The following is a 13,085-nucleotide window of genomic DNA, read 5'->3' on the forward strand; positions in this document are numbered from 1 at the left end:
TTTTAGTTAGGAAGAGAAATACAAAGAATTCAGTGGTATTATTGCAAAAGTTGACCCCACTGCTCTGTTTGTGTTGACTTATTTCAATATCCTACACATCTGTTATTTCACTGAATTAACACATTCGGACAGATTATCTATCTTAGCCTCCTCAAAAATGAGCTTATTGAAATTAGCTGCAAAAGGACAAATATTGTATAAGACCTCTATTATAAGAACTTGAGAAATAGTTTAAACAGAGAAGAGAATATTCTTTGATGGTTATGAGAAGGGGGAAGAAAGAAGGGAGGGAGAGGGGTTTTTCACTAATTAGATAGTAGATAAGAACTATTTTAGGTGAAGGGAAAGACAGCACACAGTATAGGGGAGGTCAGCACAACTGGACTAAACGAAAAGCAAAGAAGTTTCCTGAATAAACTGAATGCTTTGAAGGCTAGCATAGCAGGGGTGGGGGTTTGGGGACCATGGTTTCAGAGAACATCTAAGTCAATTGGCATAATAAAATCTATTAAGAAAACATTCTGCATCCCACTTTGGAGAGTGGAGTCTGGGGTCTTAAATGCTTGCAAGTGGCCATCTAAGATGCATCAATGGGTCTCAACCCACCTGGAGCAAAGGAGAATGAAGAACACCAAAGGCACAGGGTATTATGAGCCCAAGAGACAGAAAGGGCCACATAAACCAGAGACTACATCAGCCTGAGACCAGAAGAACTAGATGGTGCCCAGCTACAACCTATGACTACCCTGGCAGGGAACACAACAAAGAACCCCTGAGGGAGCAGGAGAGCAGTGGGATGCAGATCCCAAATTCTCGTACAAAGACCAGACTTAATGGTCTGACTGAGACTAGAATGACACTGGAGGTCATGGTCCCCAGACCTTCTGTTATTCCAAGACAGGAACCATTCCTAAACTAACTCTTCAGACAGGAACTGAACTAGACTATGGGATAGACAATGATGCTGGTGAAGAATGGGCTTCTTGGATCAAGTAGACACATGAGACTATGTTGGCATCTCCTGTCTGAAGGGGAGATGAGAGGGTAGAGAGGGACAGAAGCTGGCCGAATGGACACGAAAAGAAATAGAGGAGGGAAAGAGTGTGCTGTCTCATTAGGGGGAGAGCAATTAGGAGTATATATCAAGATGTTTATAAATTTTGTATGAGAGTCTGACTTGATTTGTAAGCTCTCACTTAAAGCACAATAAAAATTAAAACACACACACACAAAATGAGCTCATATTGGCTGTCCGACAATATTAGAACCATTTCTTTAAGTTAGGATAATTTATCCAGCATTGAGAAATGTTTACATAACATTCTGCATCCCACTTTGTTGAGTGGTATCTGGGGTCTTCAACGCTAGCAAGCAGCCATCTAAGTAAGATACAGCAATTGGTCTCAACTCACCTGGAGCAAAGGAGAATGAAGAACACCAAAGACATAAGGTAAAAATGACCCCAAGAGACAGAAAAGGCCACATAAACCAGAGACGACATCAAACTGAGACCAGAAGAGCTAGATGGTGCCTGGCTAACACTGGTGAGTGCCCTGAAAGGGAACACAGCAGTGAATCCCTGATGGACCAGAAGAACAGTGGGGTGCAGATTTCAAATTCTCATAAAAACACCAGGCTTAATGGTCTGAATGAGAATAGAGGGACCCCAGAAGTCGTGGTCCCCAGACCCTCTGTTAGCCCAAGACTGGAACCATTCCCAAAGCCAACTCTTCAGACAGGGATTGGCCTGAACTATAAGATAGAAAATGATACTGGTGAGGAGTGAGCTTCGTGGTTCAAGTAGACACATGAAGCTATGAGGGCAGCTCCTGTCTGGAGGTGAGATGAGAAGCCAGATGGGGACAGGAGCTGGTTGAATGGACACGGGAAATACAGGGCTTAGGGGAGGAGTGTGCTATCTTATTCAGGGGAGAGCAGCTAGGAGAACATAGCAAGGTGTGTATAAATTTTTGTATAAGAGATTGACTTGATTTGTAAACTTACACTTAAAGCACAATTAAAAAAATGTTTTCATGACCGTCAAATTGTTCTAGCAAAGTAACAGAATTAGATTAGAATACTTACTTCTAGGCCAGGTTTCCCTAGTCATATTGTACTGATTCATCCTGGGGGGTCGAGGGGCAGTAAGTTTTGAAGAATTCCTTAATGTCTCCAAATTTTAGAATATGGGAAAAAATATCAATTCTCCCAAATATTAAGCTAATTCTAATACAAGTAAATAAAATTAGTTTAGAATACAATGTTAGTGAACTACAAAGTCTGTAGCAGGATAGTAATATCAACCACTATAGAAACGTAAAGACAGAGGAGTTAGCTCTAGAATAAACTGTAAAAGACGATCTATTCTAGACTAATTTATTTTGGGATCTTATTTATAAGATTGATGGCAATTATGACTTCCAACCTACTTTTGTCTTCTAGAGGATCTACGGTGACTGAACAGTAGACCTCTGCACATCTTTTTACCCTTGAAAGTAGTCACCTTGGTTCTCGGGACTGACAGCAATAATGTGTTTGATCATGCATACATGGAAAGAAATAAAAATGGAGGACTATGTTAAAATCCAGTTTGCCTGAGCAACGTAATAGTACAATAGTCATGATGTCTAAAGCCTTCTGCATTTGCATTAGTAATTTTCATCACCCACCACCCAATTTCAAAAGGAATCTCTCCATACTCTGTGTTCCTAATCTTATGTTCTAGACCCAGATGCTGATCCCATTCTCAACACTGTTATTGCCTAAAGCACTGAGTATAATTTCACATGCTGATGTTTGTAGATAGTATTAAAAAGAGGCTAGCAGCATGGAGATATTATTTATCTAAGCAATGTAATTGGTATTATAAAATCCAACTTTATTTCCAACCTTTAAGTGAATATTGTAAAATGCACAGAGCTTCTCACATATCCAGTATAGCTCTCCATATACATTTCGAATATATAGATGGCACTCTGATTGGAATATGTGTTGTCCATTTGAAATAAGACACTATGAATAATGGTTAGTGAAAACAGATTAAGTGGCTGATAAGTAGCCAGGGACACAGGGTAGGAGGAAGCTACTGCTACAAATCTGTTGCTAAGTCCAGTGTCTCTGAAAAGGATTGGCTTTTTTAAAAAAAAAAAATTATTTTTGTTGTTGTTGTAAATATATACAGCAGAATATATACCAATTGACAATTTCTATGTGAACAATTTAGTAACCTTGATTACGTTCTTTGAGTTGTGCAGCCATTCTCTCCCTCCTTTTCTGCGTTGTTCCTCCCTCATTAACATTAACTCACTGCCCCCTAAGTTTCCAAATTAATTGTTTGAGATGCTGTTGTCAGTTTGATACCATGTAGATAAATCTTAAAAGAACACAATGCTCAAGACAGACATTTTTACAAGTTGTTAAACTATTGTTTGGTTTTAAGAAGACTTGGAGGGAAGGAGTGGTATTGCTTATGGAGCCCTGAGTTTAGATTTAAAGTAATGGAAAAATTGCATTGATTAAGGGTAGGGTTGCACAGTTGATTAATGTAATTGCTGTTAATAAGCTGTACACCTGTTAAAAGTTGAATTGGTAAAAGTTATGTGACAGATACGTTTACAACAATGGAGGAAAAAAGAATAACTGTTAAGGCTGCTGTGCACAACATGGGATTTGGTTCTTTGGTTTGGAGGTTTAGGGCTCAAGGATTGGCTTATAAATAATACTATCTATTGCTTTTTTGCCAACATTAATTGTAGCCAAGATCTCCAAACATATTTAAATGATCCACTGTTGGCCCCTTAAGTGAGTGCTGTACTTTTTCAGCAGCAAAATGCATTGTGTCTAGACACATGCTGGAAGTGCCCTAAGGCATTGGAAATACAGTAAAATTATAATATCTTTCTTAATAACTCAAAAGATTGATAAATACAATCATAACTTCTATTGGCAAATTAGGCCACTTTTCAATAATTTGAGTCAAAAGTCTGTTGCTAGGGATGTTAGTGTTAATAAAACAAATTCTTTATGTAATCAAAAATGCAAAGTCATCAAATGAACCTGTGTACGATCAAATAAAACTATTCTAGCTATATAGTGCTTTCCGTGTTTTATGCCATTTATACTGTGTAAAATTATATTTAAATGATTGACCAAATGAAGTGAAAAATATGAGTGCAGTAAATTTAATGTAGTCTTAATATGGATCAACCTTGTGCCTGTCAGATTTTGCTTATACTTTTTTAAGTAAATCTCCCTTTTTTTTCTGTCTTAATTAAGCTATAACCCAGCCCAACAAATCGGGTGCACATTTCTTTTAATACTTCCAGGCAAATTTATCCAAGTTCAAAAAGCTTCAATCAAATCTTAGAATGGATTAAGAAGCCATAGTTGGGTAAAATGAGTTTAATATCCATATCCTATTATAAGGTACTCATGTTAAACAAGATTATGATTTCAAAATAGGTTGAGATTGTTAAAAAAAAATGTTTATGGTGTGGCTTATTTTCTCCTAAGACATGCCTCCTTTTTAGCTTAGCGTATGCTTGATATCATAAAACTGTCATTTATAGAAACACAAATGCATTCATTCATTGAGCTATTCACCTGGTACCTATTTATTCTTTGCCTTCTGTGTGTCCTACATTGGATTGTCTTTAAAGAATACAATATGTAGTGGGTATCTGATTTTTTTTTTTCTTTTTCCAGCATCAATTCTTCTAAGGGAAATGCCCTTTTTGTACTCCATGTAATTGTGAGTTGGCCATTAAGGAGACCTACCTTCCCACCCTAGTTGCACAGTGGTTAACTGCTCAGCTGCCAATGGAAAGGTCTGCGATTGGAATGCACCAGCTGCTCCATGGGAGAAAAATGTGGCAATCTTCTCTGGTAAAGATCATAGCCTTGGAAACCCTATGGAGCTGTTCTGATCTGTCCTATAGGTTGTTAGGAGGAGGAATCAACTCCATGGTAACAGGTACCTTCCCACCAAGAAGATTAGCACATGATCCAGGCTGAGAGTTTTTAGAATTTAGTTTTACCCAGAGTAATTTGGTCTTTGTACTCAGTTCCTAAGAGATAATTGCTAGGACTTCAGATACATATGTGCTAGGACTCCAGACCTGACAGGTTATGCCAGAGAGGTGGCTCTCGGGTAGGGGAGCTAGCTGGCCCTGCCAGAGGTACTTATCTTGTGATGATTATCTCATGGTGACCAGGCCAGAGATTTCCACCTGGAGGTGTCTCAAGATTACCTCCTGGTATTGACTGACCTCAGGGGTACCTATTAAGATTATCTCCTGGTAGCTAGGTCAGAGGCCTCAAAGCATTTACACTTTGAGATAACTACTAGCCTCAGGGGAGAGAGGCTGGAGTCTGCATTATGTAATCAAGACCTTCAATAAAAACTGGACACTGAATGTCCTTTAGCTTCCTGGCTGTCGAAAACTTTTGCTCTCTGTAGCAAAGTATGTGTGTGGATAGGTATGTGTATGTATATAAAAATACATATATATACATATACATATGTATATACATACATATATATGGGCAGGCACATATCCACACTAAACATACATACATATATATGGGCAGGCACATATCCACACTAAGTACGATTAAAGAGCATAAATAGCCTCGTATCTATTAATTTCAGGTTTTGTCACTAAATTAGTCATAAACCATCTCTGGTTTGATGGATTTTAAACTTGCAGATAAGGGTCGTAGACATGTTATAAGACACTTAGAAAAGCTCCACTATTTCATTCTTTTCTCTTTCTTGATGTTCTTCTTAGATTATGCACTGGAGACATCAAGATAATATGACTATTAAGCATAATGACTTTCAAGTCCTATTACCAAAAACAAAAACAAAAAACAAACCCTTTGCCATTGAGTTGGTTCCAACTCATAGTGACACTATAGAACAGAGTAGAACTGCCCCGTAGGATTTCCAAGTGCCACTGGTGGAGTCAAACTGCCGACCTTTTGGTTAACAACCATTGTACCACCAGGGTACCAATATTTTAAAATCAAATTGTTACTTTGAAAAATTCCAGTTTTTTTTTCAAATTGTTTTTTGCTACGTTAGACCACGTTGGCATACAATTTGGGCATTTTGAAAAAATGCTATTTAAAGCGTATTCATCAAAATGTTCAAGACTCAACAATGATTCAGTCATCAGACTTAAGAGTGTAAAATTAGTGGTCACCTAATGCTCCATGATGTTTGCCCAAGAACATTGTCCAAAAGTTACATTTCATTAAAGCATGCTATGAGTCAGAATTGACTCGACAGCACTGGCACTGGGTTATATGTGAAATAGTTGGAAACCCTGGTTGTATAGTGGTTAAGAGCTACGGCTGCTAACCAAAAGGTCAGCAGTTCGAATCCATCAGGTGCTCCTGGGAAACACTATGGGGCAGTTCTACTCTGTCCTCTAGGATCACTATGAGTCAGAACTGACTTGACAGCAATGAGTTTTTTGTTTTTTTTTTTTAATGGGTGAAATTGTCGTGAGAAATTTATCAAATATTTCCTTAATTATTTCTCTTTTCTCCCTAGCTCTGTTTCTTACCCTTTATTCATTCATAAGTTAATATACACTCCAAGCTATTCACATTCTGAAAACGAGAAACTCAGAAGTGACATAGCTCTAACAATAGCCACATACAAAGATGCCCTAAACGTATTTTGGAGTTTTCTATCCAGGTCTTATATATTGTGATTTTACATATTTACGATTATGTAAAGGCTTAAAGTACTTTAATCACAGTTTAAACTCACCATGAGCCTTATGTGTGTTTTGTTATATTTCTTTTTTTCCCTACATTTTTTTCTTCCATAAAGTATCATTGTTAGTCATTTTGAACTAGTTTTATTTTTAAACATGTTCCTGTTGAAGAGGCTCAGATGACTCCTTTAACTTCAGACTCATATCCACTTCTTAATGATCACCTGCATCTGCATAGCCTGCAGATACTTCCATTCAATAAGGCTAAAACTAACCAAAATTTCTTTCCAAAGCTAATGCTCTTCATTTTTTCTTTTCATCAGGTGCTACCCACATGCATTGCTATCAAAAAGATAGATACATAGGAGTCATTCTTGACTTCTCTTCACGTTCAATTTTCTCATTCAGGGATTTACTTCATGTCAGGACACATTATGAGTGGAAAACTAATGGTTATCTAATAACAGGTTTGCAAATAAGTAGCTTGCTCAAGAACATTGCCCGTAAGTGGCATCCAACTAAAACGCATGTGAAATCTTCAGTAGAAGTTCATCAGATACTTCCCTTGGTCACACCTCATCCTGACATTTTACCTCATATCTATTTAATGACCAGCTGTCAAGGTCATTCAGTCTCTTGCCGTGACTATACTGCCACAGTGTAGTGTCCCTGAATCTAGTCATGTGGCCTTTAGACCCTCTGCCGTGAACCTGCCAGGGCGATCTTCCAAAAATCTAAGTCTGGCCACATCATGCCCATTTAAAATCCTGCACCAATTCATGGCAAGTAAATTTTTGCATGATTTGCCACTGCTTACTTCTCCAACATCACCTCCCACCAAATTCTGCATTCCGTGTGATCCTTTGCCTTATTTGCCACTGCTCACCTCTCCAACATCATCTCCCACCAAGTTCTGCATTCTATGTGATCCTTTGACTTACGTTTTTGTCTATAAACACACCATTATGTTACCTGTTTTGGCCAAGAACCGGGCATATAAAATAAATAAAATGTGGTTCCTAGCCCTTCTGGAGCCTTGGTGGTGCAGTGGTTAAGAGCTCAGCTGCTAACCAAGAGGTCGGCAGTTCAAATCTACCAGCTGCTCCTTGGAAACCCTACAGAGCAGTTCTACTCTGTCCTCTACGGTCTCTATGAGTTGGAACCGCCTCAACGGCAGAGAGTTTTCTTTTTTTTTTTGTTTATCCCTGAAAAGGCCATGGGGATAGAAACAAAAAATATACAGCAATATATAATAATTGAGACATTCACCAAATGAAATGAAAATACAAGACAGTGTGGAGATAGCTAAATATACATACGTACTAAAGGTGTACCCTTCAAGATAAATATCAATCTTTGATGTCATAATTAACTGTATTTTGTTCAAAAGATATCCTTTTAAAACTTATAATCCTTGGTTTACATGAGAAAATTAGACTTGGGTACTCTCTTTTTTCCTTAATGTCTCTTCCTTTTGAATCTTCTCTTAGGGCCATCTAGCTGTCTCCTTCATAAACACTTGTGTTCCACTCTTATTCCCTAACATTCTATCTTTGAACAACCTCATTCATTTTCATACTTATCAACCACTTATAGGTTAATATGACACAGATTTATATCTCCAGCCTTGCCTTTACCCTCCTTTTGAGATTTGGAGTCCCACATCTAACTACTTACTACTCATATATGCATGTAAAGTAAACCATGTATACTTACCGCAGCAGCAAGGCCTGTATGTTCCACCCCATGGACATTACTGTCCTAAAGGTATTGTCATTCCATTCCATAAGTAAACCATGTATACTTACCGCAGCAGCAAGGCCTGTATGTTCCACCCCATGGACATTACTGTCCTAAAGGTATTGTCATTCCATTATGATTTTCAGTGCATAAATCTTTCTTTTGTTAAAATTATTCTTAAATAGTTTATTCTTTTTTGATGCTATTATAAATGGAGGTTTTTTTCTTAATTTTATTCTCAGATTATTATAGTGTATATAAATATTTTTTACAGTGTATATAAATATAGTGTATATAAATATAATATAAATATTACTGGTTTTTGTATCTTGATCTTTTATTCTGCAATGCTGCCAAAATTATTTATTAATTCTAATAGCATTTAGGGAGTTCTTTTCAGTTTTCTATATATAAGATGATATCATCTGCAACTACACTATTTTATTTCTTTGATTTCATTTTGAATGTCTTTTATTTCTGTTTCTTATTTAATTTCCCTTGATAGAATCCCTAGTAGAACACTGAATAGAAAAGATAAGAGCAAATATCCTTATCTTTTTCCTGATCTTAACAGGGACAATAACTTACCGTTAAGTATGATGTTAGTTGTGGGTTTTTCATAGATGCCTTTCATCAGGTTCAGGATGTTCCCTTCTATTCCTAGTTTGTTGAGCATTTTTATCATTAAAGGATTTCAGGTTTTGTCAAATGCTTTTTCTCCATCTACTGAGATGACCAGGAAGAGCCCTAATGGTGCAGTGGTTAAAGTGCTCAGCTGCTAACCAAAAGGTCAGCAGTTCAAATCAGCCCACTGCTCTACCTAAGAAAGATATAGCAGTATTCTTCCTGAAACATTTACAGCCTCGGAAACACTATGGGGCAGTTCTCCTCTGTCCTGTAGGTTGGCTATAAGTGGGAATAGACTCCACTGCAACAGGTTATTGAATTGACCATGTGGTTTTTCCCCTTTGTTTTATTGCTGTGTTGTTGCTAGGTGCTGTTGAGTCAGTTGTAACTCATAGCAACTCTGTACAACAGAACGAAACACTGCCCGGTCCTGCACCATGCTCAAATTGTTATGCTTGAGCACATTGTTGCAGCCACAGTGTCAATCCATCTCATTGAGGGTCTTCCTCTTTTTCACAGACAGACTACTTTACCATGTCCTTCTCTATGGACTGGTCCCTCATGATAACACGTTCAAAGTCTGTGAGACAGAGCCTCACCATTCTTCCTTCTAATGACCATTCTGGCTGTACTTCTTCCATTGCAGATTTGTTTGTTCTTTTGGCAGTCCTTGGTATATTCAATATTCTTTGCCAACACCATAATTCAAAGGCATCAATTCTTCTTCAGTTTTTCTTATTCATTGTCCAGCTTTCCCATGCATACGAGGCGATTGATTACACCCTGGCCCCGGTAAGGCGCACTTTAGTCCTTAAAGTGACATCTTTGCTTTTTAGTACTTTAAAGAGGTCTTTTGCAGCAGATTTGCCCAAGGCAATATGTGGTTTGATTTCTTGACTGCTGCTTCTATGGGCATTGATTGTGGGTTCAAGTAAAATGAAATCCTTTAAAACTTCAATATTTTCTCCATTTATCACGATGTTGCTTATTCGTACAGTTGTGAGGATTTTTGTTTTCTTTGTGTTGAGGTGCAATCCATACTGAAAGCTATGGCCTTTGATCTTCATCAGTAAGTGCCTCAAGTCTTCTTCACTTTTAGCAAGGAAGATTGTGTTATCTGCATATCACAGGTTGTTAATCAGTCTTCCTCCAATCTTGACACTCAGTTCTTTTTCATTTAGTCCAGTATCTTGGATTATTTTCTCAGCATACAGATTGAGTAAGTATAGTGAAAGGATACAACCTTGATGCACACCTTTCCTGACTTTAAACCATGCAGTATCCCCTTCTCCTGTTTGAACAACTGCTTCTTGATCTATGCACAGGTTCCTCATAAGCACAATTAAGTGTTCTGAAATTCCCATTCTTTGCAATATTATCCATAATTTATTATGATTTACACAGTCAAATGCCTTTACACAGTCAATAAACATAGATAAACATCTTTTTTTCAGCCACAATCCATCTGACATCAGCAATGATATCCCTTCTTCCATGTCCTTTTCTGAATCCACCTTGAATTTCTGGCAGTTCCCTATCGATGTACTGCTGCAACAGCTTTTGAATGATCTTCAGCAAAATTTGACTTGCATGTGACATTAATGATATTATTTGGTAATTTCTACATTCTGTTGGATCATCTTTCTTTGAAATCCGTACAAATATATTTCTCTTCCAGTCGGTTGGTTAGTTAGCTGTCTTCCAAATTTCTTGGCATAGACCAGTGAGCACCTCCAGCTCCGCATCCGTTTGTTGAAACATCTCAATTGGTATTCCATCAATTTCTGGAGCCTTGTTTTTTGTCAATGCCTTCAGTGTAGTTGGGACCTCTTCCTTCAGTACCATTGGCTTTTGATGATATACTGCCTCCTGAAACGTTTGAACATGGACAAATTCTTTTTGGTACAGTGACTCTGTGTATTCCTTCCATCTTCTTTCGATGCTTCCTGCATTATGTATTATTTTTCTCGTAGAATCCTTCAGTACTGCAACTTAAGGCTTGAATTTTTCTTCAGTTCTTTCAACTTGAGAAATGCTGAGCATTTTCTTCCCTTTTGGTTTTCTAACTCCAAGTCTTTGCACATTTCATCATAATACTTCATTTTGTCTTCTCCAGTCACCCTTTCAAATTTTCCATTCAGCTCTTTTACTTCATCATTTTTTCATTTTGCTTTAGCTATCCTTCATTCATGAGCAAGTTTCAGAGTCTCTTCTGACATTCATTTTGGTCTTTTCTTTCTGTATTTTTAATGACCTCTTCCTTTCTTCATGTATGATTTCCTTGATGTCATTCCAAAAATTGTCCGGTCCTTAGTGTTCAATGCTTCAAATCTGTTCTTGAGATGGTCTCTAAATTCAGGTGGGGTATATTCAAGGTCATACTTTGGCTCTAGTAGACTTGTTCTAATTTTCTTCAGCTTCGTCTTGAATTTGCATATGAGCAATTGATGGTTTGTCTCACAATTGGCCCATGACCTTGTTCTGACTGATGATATTAAGCTTTTCCATCATCTCTTTCCACAATTTGATTCCTATGTATTCCATCTGGCGAGGTCCACATGTATAGTTGCCATTATTGAAAAAAGATATTTGCAATGAATAAATTGGTGGTCTTGCAAAATTCTATGATGAGATCTCTGACATCATTTCTATCACCAAGGCCATATTTTCCAACTACCAGTCCTTCTTCATTTCCAGCTTTTGTATTCCAATCACCAGTAATTATCAATGCATCTTGATTGCATGTTTGATCAATTTCAGGTTGTAGAATTTGGTAAAAACCTTCAATTTCCTCATGTTGGCATTAATGTTGGTGTGTCAATTTGAATAATAGTAGTATTAACTGGTCTTCCTCGTAGGCATATGGATATTATCCTGTTACTGACAGTGTTGTACTTCAGAATAGATCTCGAAATGTTCTTTTCGATGATGAATGCAACACCATTCCTCTTCAGTTTGTCATTCATGGCATATGATTGACCATATGATCATCTGATTCAAAAGGGCCAATACCAGCAGTTCATTTCAGTTCAGTAATGCTTAGGATATTGATCTTTATGTTTTCCATCTCATTTTTTTTTTTTAACGACTTCCAATTTTCATAGATTAATACTTCTCACATTCCACGCTCCAACAATCAATGAATGGTTGCAGCAATTTGTTCTTATTTTGAGATGTCCCCTCTCAGCAAATGAAGGTCCCGAGGGCTGGACTCCATCCAGGTCAATAAGGTCGACTGCTTTGAGAAGGCAACTCTTCCTCAGTCGTGTTTTGAGTGTCTTCCAACTGAGGGGCTCAGGTTCCGGCACTATATTAGACAACGCTCTGCTGCTATTCATAAGGTTTTCACTGGCTAATTTTTTTTTTTTTTCAGAAACAGACTGCCAGCTCCTTCTTCCTGCCCACTCTTAGTCTGGAAGCTCTGCTGAAACCTGTCCACGAATGGTGACCCTGCTGGTATTTGAAATATGGGCAGCCAATCTTCCAGTATCACAGCAGCATGCAAGCCACCACGGAATGACAAACTGACAGACATGTGGTGGTTATTTTATTAGTATGGTTGATTTTCAGACTTTAAATAAACCGTGCATCACTGAGATAAATCCCCCTTAGTCATGTATAATCTTTTTATATGTTCCTATATATTTTTTTTTTTTTTATATTTAGTTTGCTATGATATTGCTAAGGATTTTTGCATCAATGTTTACAAGGGATTAGTCTGTGGTTTTCTTGTGGTACTTTTGTCTGATTTTGATGTCAGGATAATTTTGGCCTCATAGAATGCTTTGGGAAGTGTTCCCTCTTCTTCCATTTTTTGGAAGAGTTTCTGAAGGAAGGTGTTTCTTTTTTGGACGTTAGTGTGATGTACCAGTGAATCTACCTAAGCCTTGGCTTTTTGTTGTGATTGCCATGGTAGCTACATGACCACATACATTTGTCAAATCTCTTGGAACTATATACCTTCTAATCTATTTTACTGTATTTAAATTA

At 37.6% G+C, this 13,085-nt stretch overlaps 1 long non-coding RNA gene across 1 annotated transcript in view; it reads left to right on the forward strand.

Annotated features, from left to right (window-relative positions):
* Nucleotides 1–12,688, forward strand: part of LOC126075841 (uncharacterized) — a 52,295-nt gene extending 39,607 nt beyond the window's left edge. The window contains exons 2-3 of the long non-coding RNA XR_007517296.1: nt 4,705–4,884; nt 12,469–12,688. This is a non-coding gene — a long non-coding RNA (uncharacterized LOC126075841). The remainder of the gene's footprint in view (nt 1–4,704; nt 4,885–12,468) is intronic.
* The last annotated feature ends 397 nt before the right edge of the window (nt 12,689–13,085 follow it).

Source organism: Elephas maximus, chromosome 4 (assembly GCF_024166365.1).
Source record: "Elephas maximus indicus isolate mEleMax1 chromosome 4, mEleMax1 primary haplotype, whole genome shotgun sequence".
Classification (NCBI taxonomy): Eukaryota; Metazoa; Chordata; class Mammalia; order Proboscidea; family Elephantidae; genus Elephas; species Elephas maximus.